This window comes from Triturus cristatus, chromosome 5_1 (assembly GCF_964204655.1).
Source record: "Triturus cristatus chromosome 5_1, aTriCri1.1, whole genome shotgun sequence".
Classification (NCBI taxonomy): Eukaryota; Metazoa; Chordata; class Amphibia; order Caudata; family Salamandridae; genus Triturus; species Triturus cristatus.
In genome coordinates this window covers 177,487,978-177,507,375 of record NC_140587.1, presented here as the reverse complement: position 1 = coordinate 177,507,375, position 19,398 = coordinate 177,487,978, and the positions used below count along the sequence as shown (strand labels likewise).

General features: G+C 50.4%; 1 protein-coding gene across 2 annotated transcripts in view; it reads left to right on the top strand.

Annotated features, from left to right (window-relative positions):
• The window catches only part of LOC146830587 (E3 ubiquitin-protein ligase TRIM39-like), a 136,742-nt gene that overhangs the window by 60,949 nt on the left and 56,395 nt on the right, over positions 1 to 19,398 (top strand). The window lies entirely within an intron of this gene.

The following is a 19,398-nucleotide window of genomic DNA, read 5'->3' as shown; positions in this document are numbered from 1 at the left end:
ACGCCGAGCATCTGAGACTGCTTTGGGTTTGACCCCTTATAACGTATAACGCTAGGGGTAAAAGGAGGTCCCAATCTCGGCCGTTTACTGACAGCATCTTTTTCAGGGTAGCTTTCAGGGTCCCGTTATAGCGCTCCACTAGCCCATCGGTCTGGGGGCGATACACCGATGTTTTTATTTGATGCAAATTTAGGAGCTTACACACTTCACGCATTAATCTGGACATAAATAGGGTGCCTTGGTCGGTTAGGACCTCTTTCGGGAAGCCCACTCGAGAAAACAGTTCAATAAATTTCTCGGCTATGGCCCTAGATGTTGGTGATTTAGGGGAAAGGCCTCGGGGAACCGTGTTGCATAGTCCACTATAACAAGCGCGTACAGGTTGCCCTTCCGACTTTTTGGAAGGGGCCCGATGAGATCCATCCCAACCCTTTCGAACAGGGTCCCTATGATGGGAAGCGGTTGTAGGGGTACCGCCGGTGGCCGGTGTGTGTTCTTTCTTTGGCAAACTTTGCAGGATAGGCAGTGTTTCTTTATCTCTTGGTATATCCCCGGGCAAAAAAAATACCGCAATATATTGTGGGTGGATTTTTCAGTCCCCATGTGACCTGCTAGCAAATGCGTGTGCGCGTAAAACATGATCTGTTCTCTGAATGAAGAGGGAACCAATAGCTGTAAGGGATCATCTGACTTTCCCTGTCTATAAAAGAGGCCCTCTTGTATCACAAACGGGGATAGGTCGGTGATAGATTATCTTGTTCAGCATGGGCTTGTTCCCATGCATTGAACAAGGTGGGATCATTCGTTTGCGCGATCCAGAAACTCCTGTCAGAGACCCAAGGATCGGGGGAGAGTAGGGCCGGTACCTCTTTTGTGGGTGTGAGAGGAAGGCCCTTAAGGGACGTGGAAAAGAGGCTGTGAAAATGAGGGTTGTCTGTGCCTATGATGATTTCTTCAGGCAAGGTTTCAAGTACGCCTACCCTTACTTCTTGGGTTTCCCCATTCTCTATTTCTAGGGGTACTTGTGCCAGGGGGTATGCCCTCACGTCCCCATGGACACATTTAATGTAAACCCACCTCTTGGGGAGCACCTGCTTGGAATGCACAAACACCCCCTGAATTACGGACTGTTTACACCCCGAATCTAACAGGGCTTTGACTGGCCTCCCATTCACTGTAACCCTTACATGATATGCGCCTCCTAGTTCTGCCGAGTAGAGGACTGTCTTTGGCAAGTACCCCACTTCCATGGGTTCTTCGGATCCCTTTTTCTGTGGACATAATCGAGCAATATGCCCCCAGGCCCCACAGTCAAAACATTGAGGGCCTCTAAAGGTGGGAACATCCACTTTGTGGGGACGAGTCATCATTGTTTCTGTGGGAGCTCTGGGTTTCCGTTCACTTTTACCGGCGAGCTTCGTGGGTTTTTTGGGCTCCCCGCGTACATTCGTGGCTGAGCTCTCGCGAATGTCGCCGCCATATCGATTGCTTGAGTGGTAGTTAGATTGGAGTGTTGACGCAGCCATCTTTGAGTCCCATACGAGAGAGCGTCCAAATATTGCTCCAAATATATTTTGTCCATAATTTCTTCCTTGGAGCTCGTTGTAGGGGTAAGCCATTAGTCGGCGGCCGACTAATGGCTTTTTTTAAAATTCTGTTTAATTGATTGATGTCATACGGGCATAGACATTATTCAAGCACAGACTCAGTTTGCAATATGTCACCCCACTGGCTACTGCATAGATCAATTCAATGGCTTTTGCCTCAAAGAGCTCATACAGGCAAAATCTATATTACTCAGACTGAAGATTTCTCTATCCTGGTGTACCTACTCGGTGGTGGCGTAGTCGGTGTACCTGTTCCAGTAGCAGCGGATTCAGTTGTGTGCGTCTGTAGGACAGCCTCATCAGGACCAGGACTGCTTAAATAATTCCTATCCTAACAACAGAAACTGCTGTCCCACCCATCACTAGTACCATCTACTAAATGGCAGTGTGCCCGAAAAACTAATCCGGAGCGCTTTTTGAACAAGGACTTAAACTTCTGTACCAAGGGGAGTCCTGTCCCATCCTGTCCCATCCTCACTCACTTTAGTGTCTGGATCTCCAACCTCAAGACACAGGAATGCAGTCAATGCACTTCCATTGTCTTTGGAAGCTGTATCCACCCTCCATCTAAACCAAAGGGATACAAAATGGATGCCACTGGCCCCAATACTTGGACTCTCACCATACACTGATTTCTATTATCACACGTGCTGCACATCCACCGTATGTACATGCACTGGAAATGCACACGAAAGGTTAGTGCAAGTGTCTCGAACTCTTCTAAAGCAGTACAGGAGACTGAGCTCTCTTTGGACACGGAAAGAGGTCTGGACATAACTAATGATCCACAAAACTTGGGATGCTACGACCACCACATTAGGACATGAGAAGTAGTGTTATCTTGGTTATGAGTGCACGGCTGACGTGCTTCTCCAGGTCACCAAACAGGTTCTGAAACTCACATTACCAAAGATAAGCCTAGGATTCTGTGCACGTGTTATATTAGCAGAATTACTCAGCCGCACAAAAGGCACACAGCCCTCTACCTTCAAACCAGTAACTCTGCACAAGAGCACAACCCTCTACAGGTATACTAGTAGCACATCACAGAAGAACAATCCTTCACAGATATACTAGTGGCACAGCATAGGGACGCAGCCCCCTACCTGTACAGTAGTGACAGCGCAGGAGATCAACCCTCCACCTCTATACTAGTGACGCAGAACAGGAGCACAACCCCGTAACTTAGTACTAGTGACACATGCAGGACAGAACCCTGTATCAATATACTAGCGACAGCACAGAAGCACAACACTCTAGCTGTATACTTGTGGCGCACCACAGGAGTGCACCCCTTTAACGGTATACTAGTGACACTGCTCAGGAGCACAACCGTCTACCTTCCTACTGGTGAAACAGCACAGGAGGCCAATCCTCTACCTTTCTACCGGTGGCATAGCACAGGGGCACAACCCTCAACCTGTATACTAGTGGCGCAGCACAAGAGCAGCACAAGAGCAAAACCCTCTACCTGTATACGAGTGACAAATGCAAAAACAACAGTTGATGGACAGAATGCAGAGCAATGTCATACATTCACCCCAGTACAGAGATCTGGTCCTAAATCCATCATTTTTTTGCTCACCATGCCATCCCAGTTTAAATCCAGCCATATGCAAATCAGTCTTGACCCTGTGCCTCATGGGACAGTCCAGCCCGAGCTGCCAAGCCAGGTCCTCCCTGGACTGGAAACAAGCATTCTAGGACCAGTTTCAGGGTTTCACCCCACTTCAGCCAGGATAGCTTGATTCCAGTGACATGGAGAGCACGGGACACACGTCTGGGCATACCCATTCCACTCTGGGTGACAAATGCAAAAACAACAGTTGATGGACAGAATGCAGAACAATGTCATACATTCACCCAGTACAGAGATCTGGGCCTAAATCCATCGTTTTTTTGCTCACCATGCCTTTCCAGTTTGAACCCAGCCATATGCAAATCAGTCTTGCCCCTGTGCCTCATGGGAACAGTCCAGCCTGAACTGCCAAGCCAGGTCCTCCCTGGACTGGAAACAAGTATCCTAGGACCAGTTTCAGGGTCTCACCCCTCTTCAGCCAGGATAGATCTTTTGACTGGGGGAGAATGTTTGCATTGTCAGCATTCCGTCCATCATTTGTTTGCTGTAACACATTTCGCCCTAAGTGGGATGGGTATACCCAGACGTGGGTCCCTTGCTCAATGTGCCACTGGATTCTAGCTAGCCTGGCTGAAAAAGGGTGACATATGAAACCAGTCCCAGGATGCTTGTTTCCGGTCCAGGGAGGACCTGGCCTGGCAGTTCAGTCTGGACTGTTCCCATGGGGCACAGGGTCAAGACTTGATTTGCATATGTCTGGGTCCAAACTGGGGTGGTGTAGTGGGCAAAAGAACAAAGGATTTAACCCAGATCTTTTGACTGGGGGAGAATGTTTGCATTGTCAGCATTCCGTCCATCATTTGTTTGCTGTATACTGTTGACAGCACAGAAGCACAAACCTCTCCCTATATACTAGTGACACATACAGGAGCACAACCGTCCACCTGTATTCTAGTGACATACACAGGAGCATGACCCTCTACCTGTATATTAGTGACACAGCACTAGACCACATCCCTCTACTCTGTATACGAGTGACACAGCACAGGAGCATAAATGTCTACCTGTATACTAGTGACACATACCCGAGCACAATAATCTACCTGTATATCAGTGACACAGCACAAGAGCACAATACTATACCTGTATACTAGTGACATAGCACAGAACTCAAACCTCTACCTGTATAGTAGTGAAACATGCAGGAGGACAACTCGCTACCTGTATATGAGTGGCACAGCAAAGGAGCGCAACCCTCTACCTGTATATTAGTGGCAGAGGAGCGCAATCCTCTACCCTTATACTAATGACACATCACAGGAGTACAACCCTATACTAGTGACAGCAAGAGAGAACAGCCTTCTACCTCTATAATAGTGACACAGCACAGAAGCACAAACATCTACCTGTAAACTAGTGACTTATACAGGAGCACAACCATCCACCTGTGTACTAGTGACATACACAGGAGCATAACCCTCAACCTGTATGCTAGTAACACAGCACAACTCTCTACCTGTTTACTAGTGACAGAGAACAGGAGCACAACCCTCTACTTGTATACTAATGACACATACAGGACACAACCCTCTATCAATATACTAGTGATATGGCACAGAAGCACATCCCTCAACCTGTTTACTAGTGAGACAGCACAGGAGCACAACCTTCCACCTGTATACTAGGGACTTACAAAAGCACAAGCCTCTTTCTGTATAGTAGTGACAGCACAGAAGCACAACACTCTACCTGTATACTAGTGGCACACCACAGGAGCACACCCCTTTAACTGTATACTAGTGGCACTGCCCAGGAGCACAACCACCTACCTTTATACTAGTGAGACAGCACAGGAGCACAACCCTCTGCGTTTATACTAGTGGCATAGCACAGGAGCACAACACTCTACTTGTATACAAGTGATACAGCACAGGAGCAACAACAAAAAAAGCACAGAAGCACAAAGCTCTACCTGTATACTAGTGACACATACAGGAGCTCAACCCTCTACCTGTATATTAGTGACACATCACATGAGCACCAGCAGAACCCTCCACCTGTATACTACTGACATAGCACAGGAGAATAAACCTCTTCCTGTGTACTAGTGACACATACAGGGTCACAACAGTCTACTTGTATATTAGTGACACAGCACAATAGCACAATATTCTTCCTGTATACTAGTGACACAGCACAGGATCACACACCTATACCTGTATTCTAGTGACACATACAAGAGCGCAACCCTCTACATGTATATTAGTGACACAGCACAGGAGCACACTCCTCTACCCTTATAGTAGTGACACAGCAGAGAAGCACAACCCTCTAACTGTATACTACTGACATCAAGGAAGAACAACCTTCTACCTCTATACTAGTGACACAGCACAGAAGCACATACCTCTACCTGTAAACTAGTGACATATACAGGAGCACGACCGTCCACCTGTATACTAGTGACATAACAAGAGCACAATCCTCTACCTGTATGCTAGCGACACAAAGGAGGAGCACAGCCCTCTAATTGTGTACTAGTGCCACAGCACAGGAGCACAACTGTCTAGCTGTGGAGTGGCACAGCAGTCGAATCCCCCACCTGAATACTAATGACACCACAGGATCGCAACCCTCCACCTGCATATTAGTGAAACGTTACAGGAACACTAACCTCCACCTGAATACTAGTGAAACATCGCATAAGTGTAAGCCTTCACCTGTGTCCTGGTGAAACACAGCAGTGTAACCCTCCACCTATGTACTAGTGACACATACAGGAGAAAAAATCATCCACCTGTATACTAGCGACATAGCATAGGAGCACAAACCTACACCTGTATATTAATGACACAGCACATGAACGCAACCCTCCATCTGTACACTGGTGGCACATCACAGGAGCTCCACCCTCTACTTGTATACTAGTTGCACAGCACGGGAGCAAACACCTCTACCTCTATTCTAATTGCACATCTCAGGAACACAGCCCTTTACCTGTCTTCTAGTGAAACATCACAGGAGCATAACCTTCTACCTGTATACTAGTAACACACCACAGGGGTGCAACCCTCCACCTGTAAACTAGTGGCACAACACAGAAGCAGGATCCCCTACCTGTATACTACTGACATCTATAGGAGCTCAAACTTCCACCTATATACTAGTGACATATACAGGAACACAACCCTCTGCCTGTATTCTAGATGCACACCATAGGAGCACAACATGTATAGTATTGACACATCACAGGAGCATGATAAAGCACATGAGCATACCTTTCTTATCTGTACACTAGTGGCACACCACAGGAGCAAAACCCGCTGCCTGTATACTAATGACACACCACAGGAGCACAAACCTCTACCTGTATACTAGTGACACAGCACAAGAGTACATCCGTCAACCATTATAGTAGTGATATATTACAGGAGCACAACCATCTGCCTGTATACTAGTGGCATAGCACAGCAGTGCAACCCTCCACCTGTATACTAGTGACACACCACAAAAAGCACAGCCCTCTACATGCATACTAGTAACATATAGGGGAGCACAACCTTCCACCTGTATACTAGTGACACATTACAGACGTGCAGTCCTCTAACTGTATACTAGTGACACAGCATAGGAGATCTTTCACTAGTATACAGGTGGAGGGTTGTTCTCTTGTACAATGCCACTAGTATGCAGCTAGAGGGTTGTGATCCTGTGCTGTGTCAATAGTACACTGGTAGTGTGTTATGTTCCTCTGATATGTCACGAGTATACAAGTAGAGGGCTGTGCTGCGTCAATACTGTACAGATATTTTACACCTTTTTAATCATGTATAAGATGAAATGTTTTTAATTTGTTGTTGAATGTATTGTACACTTTTATGATTTTAATTAATCGAATAAAGTGGTTTTTTTGATTGATTGTACAGATAGGGGGTTGTGCTCCTGTAATGTGCTACAGTGTGACATACCTCACCTGATAATACACAGGCTCCTGCTCTAGGTCACAGTGTGACATACCTCACCTGATAACACACAGGCTCCTGCTCTAAGAAACAGTGTGACGTACCTCACCTGATAACACACAGGCTCCTGCTCTAGGTCACAGTGTGATGTACCTCACCTGATAACACACAGGCTCCTGCGCTAAGCTACAGTGTGACAAATCTCACCTGATAACACACAGGCTCCTGCTCTCAGCCACAGTGTGACGTACCTCACCTATAACACACAGGCTCCTGCTGTAAGCCACAGTGTGAAATACCTCACCTATAACACACAGGCTCCTGCTCTAACCCATAGTGTGACATACCTCACCTGATAACACACAAGCTCCTGCTCTAAGAAACAGTGTGACATACCTCACCTGATAACACACAGGCCCCTGCTCTAGGTCACAGTGTGATGTACCTCACCTGATAACACACAGGCTCCTGCTCTAGGCCACAGTGTGACGTACCTCACCTGATCACACACAGGCCCCTGCTCTAGGTCACAGTGTGACGTACCTCACCTGATAACACACAGGCCCCTGCTCTAGGTCACAGTGTGACGTACCCCACTTGATAACACACAGGCTCCTGCTCTAGGCCACAGTGTGACGTACCTCACCTGATAACACACAGGCCCCTGCTCTAGGTCACAGTGTGACGTACCTCACCTATAACACACAGGCTTCTGTTCTAAGCCACAGTGTGACATACCTCACCTATAACACACAGGCTCCTGCTCTAAGCTACAGTGTGACATACCTCACCTGATAACACACAGGCTCCTGCTCTCAGCCACAGTGTGACATACCTCACCTGATAACACACAGGCTCCTGCTCTCAGCCACAGTGTGACATACCTCACCTGATAACACACCGGCTCCTGCTCTCAGCCACAGTATGACGTACCTCACCTGATAAAACACAGGCTCCTGCTCCAGGCCACAGTGTGACATACCTCACCTAATAACACACAGGCCCCTGCTCTCAGCCACAGTGTGACGTACCTCACCTATAACACACAGGCTCCTGCTGTAAGCCACAGTGTGACGTACCTCACCTATAACACACAGGCTCCTGCTGTAAGCCACAGTGTGACATACCTCACCTGATAACACACAGGCTCCTGCTCTCAGCCACAGTGTGACGTACCTCACCTGATAACACACAGGCTCCTGCTCTAGGCCACAGTGTGACATACCTCACCTGATAACACACAGGCTCCTGCTCTCAGCAACAGTGTGACATACCTCACCTGATAACACACAGGCTCCTGCTCTCAGCCACAGTGTGACGTACCTCACCTGATAACACACAGGCTCCTGCTCTAGGCCACAGTATGACATACCTCACCTGATAACACACAGGCCCCTGCTCTCAGCCACAGTGTGACATACCTCACCTGATAACACACAGGCTCCTGCTCTAGGCCACAGTGTGACATACCTCACCTGATAACACACAGGCTCCTGCTCTAGGTCACAGTGTGACGTACCTCACCTGATAACACATAGGCTCCTGCTCTAAGCCACAGTGTGACGTACCTCACCTGATAACACACAGGCTCCTGCTCTAGGCCACAGTGTGACGTACCTCACCTGATAACACACAGGCTCCTGCTCTAGGCCACAGTGTGACATACCTCACCTGATAACACACAGGCCCCTGCTCTCAGCCACAGTGTGACATACCTCACCTGATAACACACAGGCTCCTGCTCTAGGTCACAGTGTGACGTACCTCACCTGATAACACACAGGCTACTGCTCTAGGCCACAGTGTGACATACCTCACCTGATAACACACAGGCTACTGCTCTAGGCCACAGTGTGACATACCTCACCTGATAACACACAGGCTCCTGCTCTCAGCCACAGTGTGACATACCTCACCTGATAACACACCGGCTCCTGCTCTCAGCCACAGTATGACGTACCTCACCTGATAAAACACAGGCTCCTGCTCCAGGCCACAGTGTGACATACCTCACCTAATAACACACAGGCCCCTGCTCTCAGCCACAGTGTGACGTACCTCACCTATAACAAACAGGCTCCTGCTGTAAGCCACAGTGTGACATACCTCACCTGATAACACACAGGCTCCTGCTCTCAGCAACAGTGTGACATACCTCACCTGATAACACACAGGCTCCTGCTCTAGGCCACAGTGTGACATACCTCACCTGATAACACACAGGCTCCTGCTCTCAGCAACAGTGTGACATACCTCACCTGATAACACACAGGCTCCTGCTCTCAGCCACAGTGTGACGTACCTCACCTGATAACACACAGGCTCCTGCTCTAGGTCACAGTGTGACGTACCTCACCTGATAACACATAGGCTCCTGCTCTAAGCCACAGTGTGACGTACCTCACCTGATAACACACAGGCCCCTGCTCTAGGTCACAGTGTGACGTACCCCACTTGATAACACACAGGCTCCTGCTCTAGGCCACAGTGTGACGTACCTCACCTGATAACACACAGGCCCCTGCTCTAGGTCACAGTGTGACGTACCTCACCTATAACACACAGGCTTCTGCTCTAAGCCATAGTGTGACATACCTCACCTATAACACACAGGCTCCTGCTCTAAGCTACAGTGTGACATACCTCACCTGATAACACACAGACTCCTGCTCTCAGCCACAGTGTGACATACCTCACCTGATAACACACAGGCTCCTGCTCTCAGCCACAGTGTGACATACATCACCTGATAACACACCGGCTCCTGCTCTCAGCCACAGTATGACGTACCTCACCTGATAAAACACAGGCTCCTGCTCCAGGCCACAGTGTGACAACCTCACCTAATAACACACAGGCCCCTGCTCTCAGCCACAGTGTGACGTACCTCACCTATAACACACAGGCTCCTGCTGTAAGCCACAGTGTGACGTACCTCACCTATAACACACAGGCTCCTGCTGTAAGCCACAGTGTGACATACCTCACCTGATAACACACAGGCTCCTGCTCTCAGCCACAGTGTGACGTACCTCACCTGATAACACACAGGCTCCTGCTCTAGGCCACAGTGTGACATACCTCACCTATAACACACAGGCTCCTGCTCTAAGCTACAGTGTGACATACCTCACCTGATAACACACAGACTCCTGCTCTCAGCCACAGTGTGGCATACCTCACCTGATAACACACAGGCTCCTGCTCTCAGCCACAGTGTGACATACCTCACCTGATAACACACCGGCTCCTGCTCTCAGCCACAGTATGACGTACCTCACCTGATAAAACACAGGCTCCTGCTCCAGGCCACAGTGTGACATACCTCACCTAATAACACACAGGCCCCTGCTCTCAGCCACAGTGTGACGTACCTCACCTATAACACACAGGCTCCTGCTGTAAGCCACAGTGTGACATACCTCACCTATAACACACAGGCTCCTGCTGTAAGCCACAGTGTGACATATCTCACCTGATAACACACAGGCTCCTGCTCTCAGCCACAGTGTGACGTACCTCACCTGATAACACACAGGCTCCTGCTCTAGGCCACAGTGTGACATACCTCACCTGATAACACACAGGCTCCTGCTCTCAGCCACAGTGTGACATACCTCACCTGATAACACACAGGCTCCTGCTCTCAGCCACAGTGTGACGTGCCTCACCTGATAACACACAGGCTCCTGCTCTAGGCCACAGTATGACATACCTCACCTGATAACACACAGGCCCCTGCTCTAGGCCACAGTGTGACATACCTCACCTGATAACACACAGGCTCCTGCTCTAGGTCACAGTGTGACGTACCTCACCTGATAACACATAGGCTCCTGCTCTAAGCCACAGTGTGACGTACCTCACCAGATAACACACAGGCTCCTGCTCTAGGCCACAGTGTGACGTACCTCACCTGATAACACACAGGCTCCTGCTCTAGGCCACAGTGTGACATACCTCACCTGATAACACACAGGCCCCTGCTCTCAGCCACAGTGTGACATACCTCACCTGATAACACACAGGCTCCTGCTCTAGGTCACAGTGTGACGTACCTCACCTGATAACACACAGGCTACTGCTCTAGGCCACAGTGTGACATACCTCATCTGATAACATACAGGCCCCTACTCTCAGCCACAGTGTGACATACCTCACCTGATAACACACAGGCTCCTGCTCTAGGTCACAGTGTGACGTACCTCACCTGATAACACATAGGCTCCTGCTCTAAGCCACAGTGTGACGTACCTCACCTGATAACACATAGGCTCCTGCTCTAAGCCACAGTGTGACGTACCTCACCTGATAACACACAGGCTCCTTCTCTAAGAAACAGTGTGACGTACCTCATCTATAACACACAGGCTCCTGCTGGAAGCCACAGTGTGACATACCTCACCTGATAACCCACAGGCTCCTGCTCTCAGCCACAGTGTGACGTACCTCACCTGATAACACACAGGCTCCTGCTCTAGGCCACAGTGTGACATACCTCACCTGATAACACACATGCCCCTGCTCTCAGCCACAGTGTGACATACCTCACCTGATAACACACAGGCTCCTGCTCTAGGTCACAGTGTGACGTACGTCACCTGATAACACATAAGCTCCTACTCTAAGCCACAGTGTGACGTACCTCACCTGATAACACACAGGCTCGTGCTCTAGGCCACAGTGTGACATACCTCACCTGATAACACACAGGCTCCTGCTCTCAGCCACAGTGTGACGTACCTCACCTGATAACACACAGGCTCCTGCTCTAGGCCACAGTGTGACATACCTCACCTGATAACACACAGGCCCCTGCTCTCAGCCACAGTGTGACATACCTCACCTGATAACACACAGGCTCCTGCTCTAGGCCACAGTGTGACATACCTCACCTGATGACACACAGGCTCCTGCTCTAGGTCACAGTGTGACGTACCTCACCTGATGACACATAGGCTCCTGCTCTAAGCCACAGTGTGACGTACCTCACCTGATAACACACAGGCTCCTGCTCTAGGCCACAGTGTGACATACCTCACCTGATAACACACAGGCCCCTGCTCTCAGCCACAGTGTGACATACCTCACCTGATAACACACAGGCTCCTGCTCTAGGTCACAGTGTGACGTACCTCACCTGATAACACACAGGCTCCTGCTCTGGGCCACAGTGTGACATACCTCACCTGATAACACACAGGCCCCTGCTCTCAGCCACAGTGTGACATACCTCACCTGATAACACACAGGCTCCTGCTCTAGGCCACAGTGTGACATACCTCACCTGATGACACACAGGCTCCTGCTCTAGGTCACAGTGTGACGTACCTCACCTGATAACACATAGGCTCCTGCTCTAAGCCACAGTGTGACGTACCTCACCTGATAACACACAGGCTCCTGCTCTAGGCCACAGTGTGACATACCTCACCTGATAACACACAGGCCCCTGCTCTCAGCCACAGTGTGACATACCTCACCTGATAACACACAGGCTCCTGCTCTAGGTCACAGTGTGACGTACCTCACCTGAAAACACACAGGCTCCTGCTCTAGGCCACAGTGTGACATACCTCACCTGATAACACACAGGCCCCTGCTCTCAGCCACAGTGTGACATACCTCACCTGATAACACACAGGCTCCTGCTCTAGGTCACAGTGTGACGTACCTCACCTGATCACAAATAGGCTCCTGCTCTAAGCCACAGTGTGACGCACCTCACCTGATAACACACAGGCTCCTGCTCTAAGAAACAGAGTGACGTACCTCACCTATAACACACAGGCTCCTGCTCTCAGCCACAGTGTGACATACCTCACTGGATAACACACAGGCTCCTGCTCAATGCCACAATATGACACACCTCACCTGATAACACACAGGCTCCAGCTCTAGGCCACAGTGTGACATACCTCACCTGATAACACACAGGCTCCTGCTCTAAGCCACAGTGTGACATACCTCACCTGATAACACACAGGCTCCTGCTCTAAGCCACAGTGTGACGTACCTCACCTATAACACACAGGCCCCTGCTGTAAGCCACAGTGTGACGTACCTCACCTATAACACACAGGCTCCTGCTCTAAGAAACAGTGTGACGTACCTCACCTATAACACACAGGCTCCTGCTGTAAGCCACAGTGTGACATACCTCACCTGATAACACACAGGATCCTGCTCTCAGCCACAGTGTGACATACCTCACCTGATAACACACAGGCTCCTGCTCTAGGCCACAGTGTGACATACCTCACCTGATAACACACAGGCCCCTGCTCTCAGCCACAGTGTGACATACCTCACCTGATAACACACAGGCTCCTGCTCTAGGTCACAGTGTGACGTACCTCACCTGATAACACATAGGCTCCTGCTCTAAGCCACAGTGTGACGTACCTCACCTGATAACACACAGGCACCTGCTGTAGGCCACAGTGTGACATACCTCACCTGATAACACACAGGCTCCTGCTCTCAGCCACAGTGTGACGTACCTCACCTGATAACACACAGGCTCCTGCTCTAGGCCACAGTATGACATACCTCACCTGATAACACACAGGCCCTTGCTCTCAGCCACAGTGTGACATACCTCACCTGATAACACACAGGCTCCTGCTCTAGGCCACAGTGTGACATACCTCACCTGATAACACACAGGCTCCTGCTCTAGGTCACAGTGTGACGTACCTCACCTGATAACACATAGGCTCCTGCTCTAAGCCACAGTGTGACGTACCTCACCTGATAACACACAGGCTCCTGCTCTAGGCCACAGTGTGACATACCTCACCTGATAACACACAGGCCCCTGCTCTCAGCCACAGTGTGACATACCTCACCTGATAACACACAGGCTCCTGCTCTAGGTCACAGTGTGACGTACCTCACCTGATAACACACAGGCTCCTGCTCTAGGCCACAGTGTGACATACCTCACCTGATAACACACAGGCCCTTGCTCTCAGTCACAGTGTGACATACCTCACCTGATAACACACAGGCTCCTGCTCTAGGTCACAGTGTGACGTACCTCACCTGATAACATATAGGCTCCTGCTCTAAGCCACAGTGTGACGTACCTCACCTATAACACACAGGCTCCTGCTCTAGGCCACAGTGTGACATACCTCACCTGATAACACACAGGCTCCTGCTCTCAGCCACAGTGTGACATACCTCACTGGATAACACACAGGCTCCTGCTCGATGCCACAATGTGACACACCTCACCTGATAACACACAGGCTCATGCTCTAGGCCACAGTGTGACATACCTCACCTGATAACACACAGGCTCCTGCTCTAAGCCACAGTGTGACATACCTCACCTGATAACACACAGGCTCCTGCTCTAAGCCACAGTGTGACGTACCTCACCTATAACACACAGGCTCCTGCTGTAAGCCACAGTGTGGCATACCTCACCTATAACACACAGAGGCTCCTGCTGTAAGCCACAGTGTGACATACCTCACCTGATAACACACAGGCTCCTGCTCTCAGCCACAGTGTGACGTACCTCACCTATAACACACAGGCTCCTGCTGTAAGCCACAGTGTGACGTACCTCACCTGATAACACACAGGCTCCTGCTCTAGGCCACAGTGTGACATACCTCACCTGATAACACACAGGCTCCTGCTCTCAGCCACAGTGTGACGTACCTCACCTGATAACACACAGGCTCCTGCTCTAGGCCACAGTGTGACATACCTCACCTGATAACACACAGGCCCCTAATCTCAGCCACAGTGTGGCATACCTCACCTATAACACACAGGCTCCTGCTGTAAGCCACAGTGTGACATACCTCACCTGATAACACACAGGCTCCTGCTCTAAGCCACAGTGTGACGTACCTCACCTGATAACACACAGGCTCCTGCTCTAGGCCACAGTGTGACATACCTCACCTGATAACACACAGGCTCCTGCTCTAAGCCACAGTGTGACATACCTCACCTGATAACACACAGGCTCCTGCTCTAAGCCACAGTGTGACGTACCTCACCTATAACACACAGGCTCCTGCTGTAAGCCACAGTGTGGCATACCTCACCTATAACACACAGGCTCCTGCTGTAAGCCACAGTGTGACATACCTCACCTGATAACACACAGGCTCCTGCTCTCAGCCACAGTGTGACGTACCTCACCTATAACACACAGGCTCCTGCTGTAAGCCACAGTGTGACGTACCTCACCTGATAACACACAGGCTCCTGCTCTAGGCCACAGTGTGACATACCTCACCTGATAACACACAGGCTCCTGCTCTCAGCCACAGTGTGACGTACCTCACCTGATAACACACAGGCTCCTGCTCTAGGCCACAGTGTGACATACCTCACCTGATAACACACAGGCCCCTGCTCTCAGCCACAGTGTGACATACCTCACCTGATAACACACAGGCTCCTGCTCTAGGTCACAGTGTGACGTACCTCACCTGATAACACACAGGCTCCTGCTCTAAGCCACAGTGTGACGTACCTCACCTGATAACACACAGGCTCCTGCTCTAGGCCACAGTGTGACGTATCTCACCTGATAACACACAGGCTCCTGCTCTAGGCCACAGTGTGACACACCTCACCTGATAACACACAGGCTCCAGCTCTAGGCCACAGTGTGACTTACCTCACCTGATAACACATAGGCTCCTGCTCTAAGCCACAGTGTGACATACCTCACCTGATAACACACAGGCTCCTGCTCTAGGTCACAGTGTGACGTACCTCACCTGATAACACATAGGCTCCTGCTCTAGGTCATAGTGTGACGTACCTCACCTGATAACACATAGGCTCCTGCTCTAAGCCACAGTGTGACATACCTCACCTGATAACACACAGGCTCCTGCTCTAGGTCACAGTGTGACGTACCTCACCTGATAACACACAGGCTCCTGCTCTAGGCCACAGTGTGACATACCTCACCTGATAACACACAGGCCCCTGCTCTCAGCCACAGTGTGACATACCTCACCTGATAACACACAGGCTCCTGCTCTAGGCCACAGTGTGACGTACCTCACCTGATAACACACAGGCTCCTGCTCTAGGTCACAGTGTGACGTACCTCACCTGATAACACATAGGCTCCTGCTCTAAGCCACAGTGTGACGTACCTCACCTGATAACACACAGGCTCCTGCTCTAGGCCACAGTGTGACATACCTCACCTAATAACACACAGGCCCCTGCTCTCAGCCACAGTGTGACATACATAACCTGATAACACACAGGCTCCTGCTCTAGGTCACAGTGTGACGTACCTCACCTGATAAAACACAGGCTCCTGCTCTAGGCCACAGTGTGACATACCTCACCTGATAACACACAGGCCCCTGCTCTCAGCCACAGTGTGACATACCTCACCTGATAACACACAGGCTCCTGCTCTAGGTCACAGTGTGACGTACCTCACCTGATAACAAATAGGCTCCTGCTCTAAGCCACAGTGTGACGTACCTCACCTGATAACACACAGGCTCCTGCTCTAAGAAACAGTGTGACGTACCTCACCTATAACACACAGGCTCCTGCTCTAGGCCACAGTGTGACATACCTCACCTGATAACACACAGGCTCCTGCTCTCAGCCACAGTGTGACATAGCTCACTGGATAACACACAGGCTCCTGTTCTAAGCCACAGTGTGACGTACCTCACCTATAACACACAGGCTCCTGCTCTAAGAAACAGTGTGACGTACCTCACCTATAACACACAGGCTCCTGCTGTAAGCCACAGTGTGACATACCTCACCTGATAACACACAGGCTCCTGCTCTCAGCCACAGTGTGACGTACCTCACCTGATAACACACAGGCTCCTGCTCTAGGCCACAGTGTGACATACCTCACCTGATAACACACAGGCCCCTGCTCTCAGCCACAGTGTGACATACCTCACCTGATAACACACAGGCTCCTGCTCTAGGTCACAGTGTGACGTACCTCACCTGATAACACATAGGCTCCTGCTCTAAGCCACAGTGTGACGTACCTCACCTGATAACACACAGGCTCCTGCTCTCAGCCACAGTGTGACGTACCTCACCTGATAACACAGGCTCCTGCTCTAGGTCACAGTGTGACGTACCTCACCTGATAACACATAGGCTCCTGCTCTAAGCCACAGTGTGACGTACCTCACCTGATAACACACAGGCTCCTGCTCTAGGCCACAGTGTGACATACCTCACCTGATAACACACAGGCCCCTGCTCTCAGCCACAGTGTGACATACCTCACCTGATAACACACAGGCTCCTGCTTTAGATCACAGTGTGACGTACCTCACCTGATAACACACAGGCTCCTGTTCTAGGCCACAGTGTGACATACCTCACCTGATAACACACAGGCCCCTGCTCTCAGCCACAGTGTGACATACCTCACCTGATAACACACAGGCTCCTGCTTTAGGTCACAGTGTGACGTACCTCCCCTGATAACACATAGGCTCCTGCTCTAAGCCACAGTGTGACGTACCTCACCTGATAACACACAGGCTCCTGCTCTAAGAAACCGTGTGACGTACCTCACCTATAACACACAGGCTCCTGCTCTAGGCCACAGTGTGACATACCTCACCTGATAACACACAGGCTCCTGCTCTCAGCCACAGTGTGACATACCTCACTGGATAACACACAGGCTCCTGCTCGATGCCACAATGTGACACACCCCACCTGATAACACACAGGCTCCAGCTCTAGGCCACAGTGTGACATACCTCACCTGATAACACACAGGCTCCTGCTCTAAGCCATAGTGTGACATACCTCACCTGATAACACACAGGCTCCTGCTCTAAGCCACAGTGTGACGTACCTCACCTATAACACACAGGCTCCTGCTGTAAGCCACAGTGTGACGTACCTCACCTATAACACACAGGCTCCTGCTGTAACCCACAGTTTGACATACCTCACCTGATAACACACAGGCTCCTGCTCTAAGCCACAGTGTGACGTACCTCACCTGATAACACACAGGCTCCTGCTCTAAGAAACAGTGTGACGTACCTCACCTATAACACACAGGCTCCTGCTCTAGGCCACAGTGTGACATACCTCACCTGATAACACACAGGCCCCTGCTCTCAGCCACAGTGTGACATACCTCACTGGATAACACACAGGCTCCTGTTCTAAGCCACAGTGTGACATACCTCACCTGATAACACACAGGCTCCTGCTCTAAGCCACAGTGTGACGTACCTCACCTATAACACACAGGCTCCTGCTCTAAGAAACAGTGTGACGTACCTCACCTATAACACACAGGCTCCTGCTGTAAGCCACAGTGTGACATACCTCACCTGATAACACACAGGCTCCTGCTCTCAGCCACAGTGTGACGTACCTCACCTGATAACACACAGGCTCCTGCTCTAGGCCACAGTGTGACATACCTCACCTGATAACACACAGGCCCCTGCTCTCAGCCACAGTGTGAAATACCTCACCTGATAACACACAGGCTCCTGCTCTAGGTCACAGTGTGACGTACCTCACCTGATAACACATAGGCTCCTGCTCTAAGCCACAGTGTGACGTACCTCACCTGATAACACACAGGCTCCTGCTTTAGGTCACAGTGTGACGTACCTCCCCTGATAACACATAGGCTCCTGCTCTAAGCCACAGTGTGACGTACCTCACCTGATAACACACAGGCTCCTGCTCTAGGCCACAGTGTGACATACCTCACCTGATAACACACAGGCCCCTGCTCTCAGCCACAGTGTGACATACCTCACCTGATAACACACAGGCTCCTGCTCTAGGCCACAGTGTGACATACCTCACCTGATAACACACAGGCTCCTGCTCTAGGTCACAGTGTGACGTACCTCACCTGATAACACATAGGCTCCTGCTCTAAGCCACAGTGTGACGTACCTCACCTGATAACACACAGGCTCCTGCTCTAGGCCACAGTGTGACATACCTCACCTGATAACACACAGGCCCCTGCTCTCAGCCACAGTGTGACATACCTCACCTGAAAACACACAGGCTCCTGCTCTAGGTCACAGTGTGACGTACCTCACCTGATAACACACAGGCTCCTGCTCTAGGCCTCAGTGTGACATACCTCACCTGAGAACACACAGGCTCCTGCTCTAGGTCACAGTGTGACGTACCTCACCTGATAACACACAGGCTCCTGCTCTAAACCATAGTGTGACGTACCTCACCTGATGACACACAGGCTCCTGCTCTA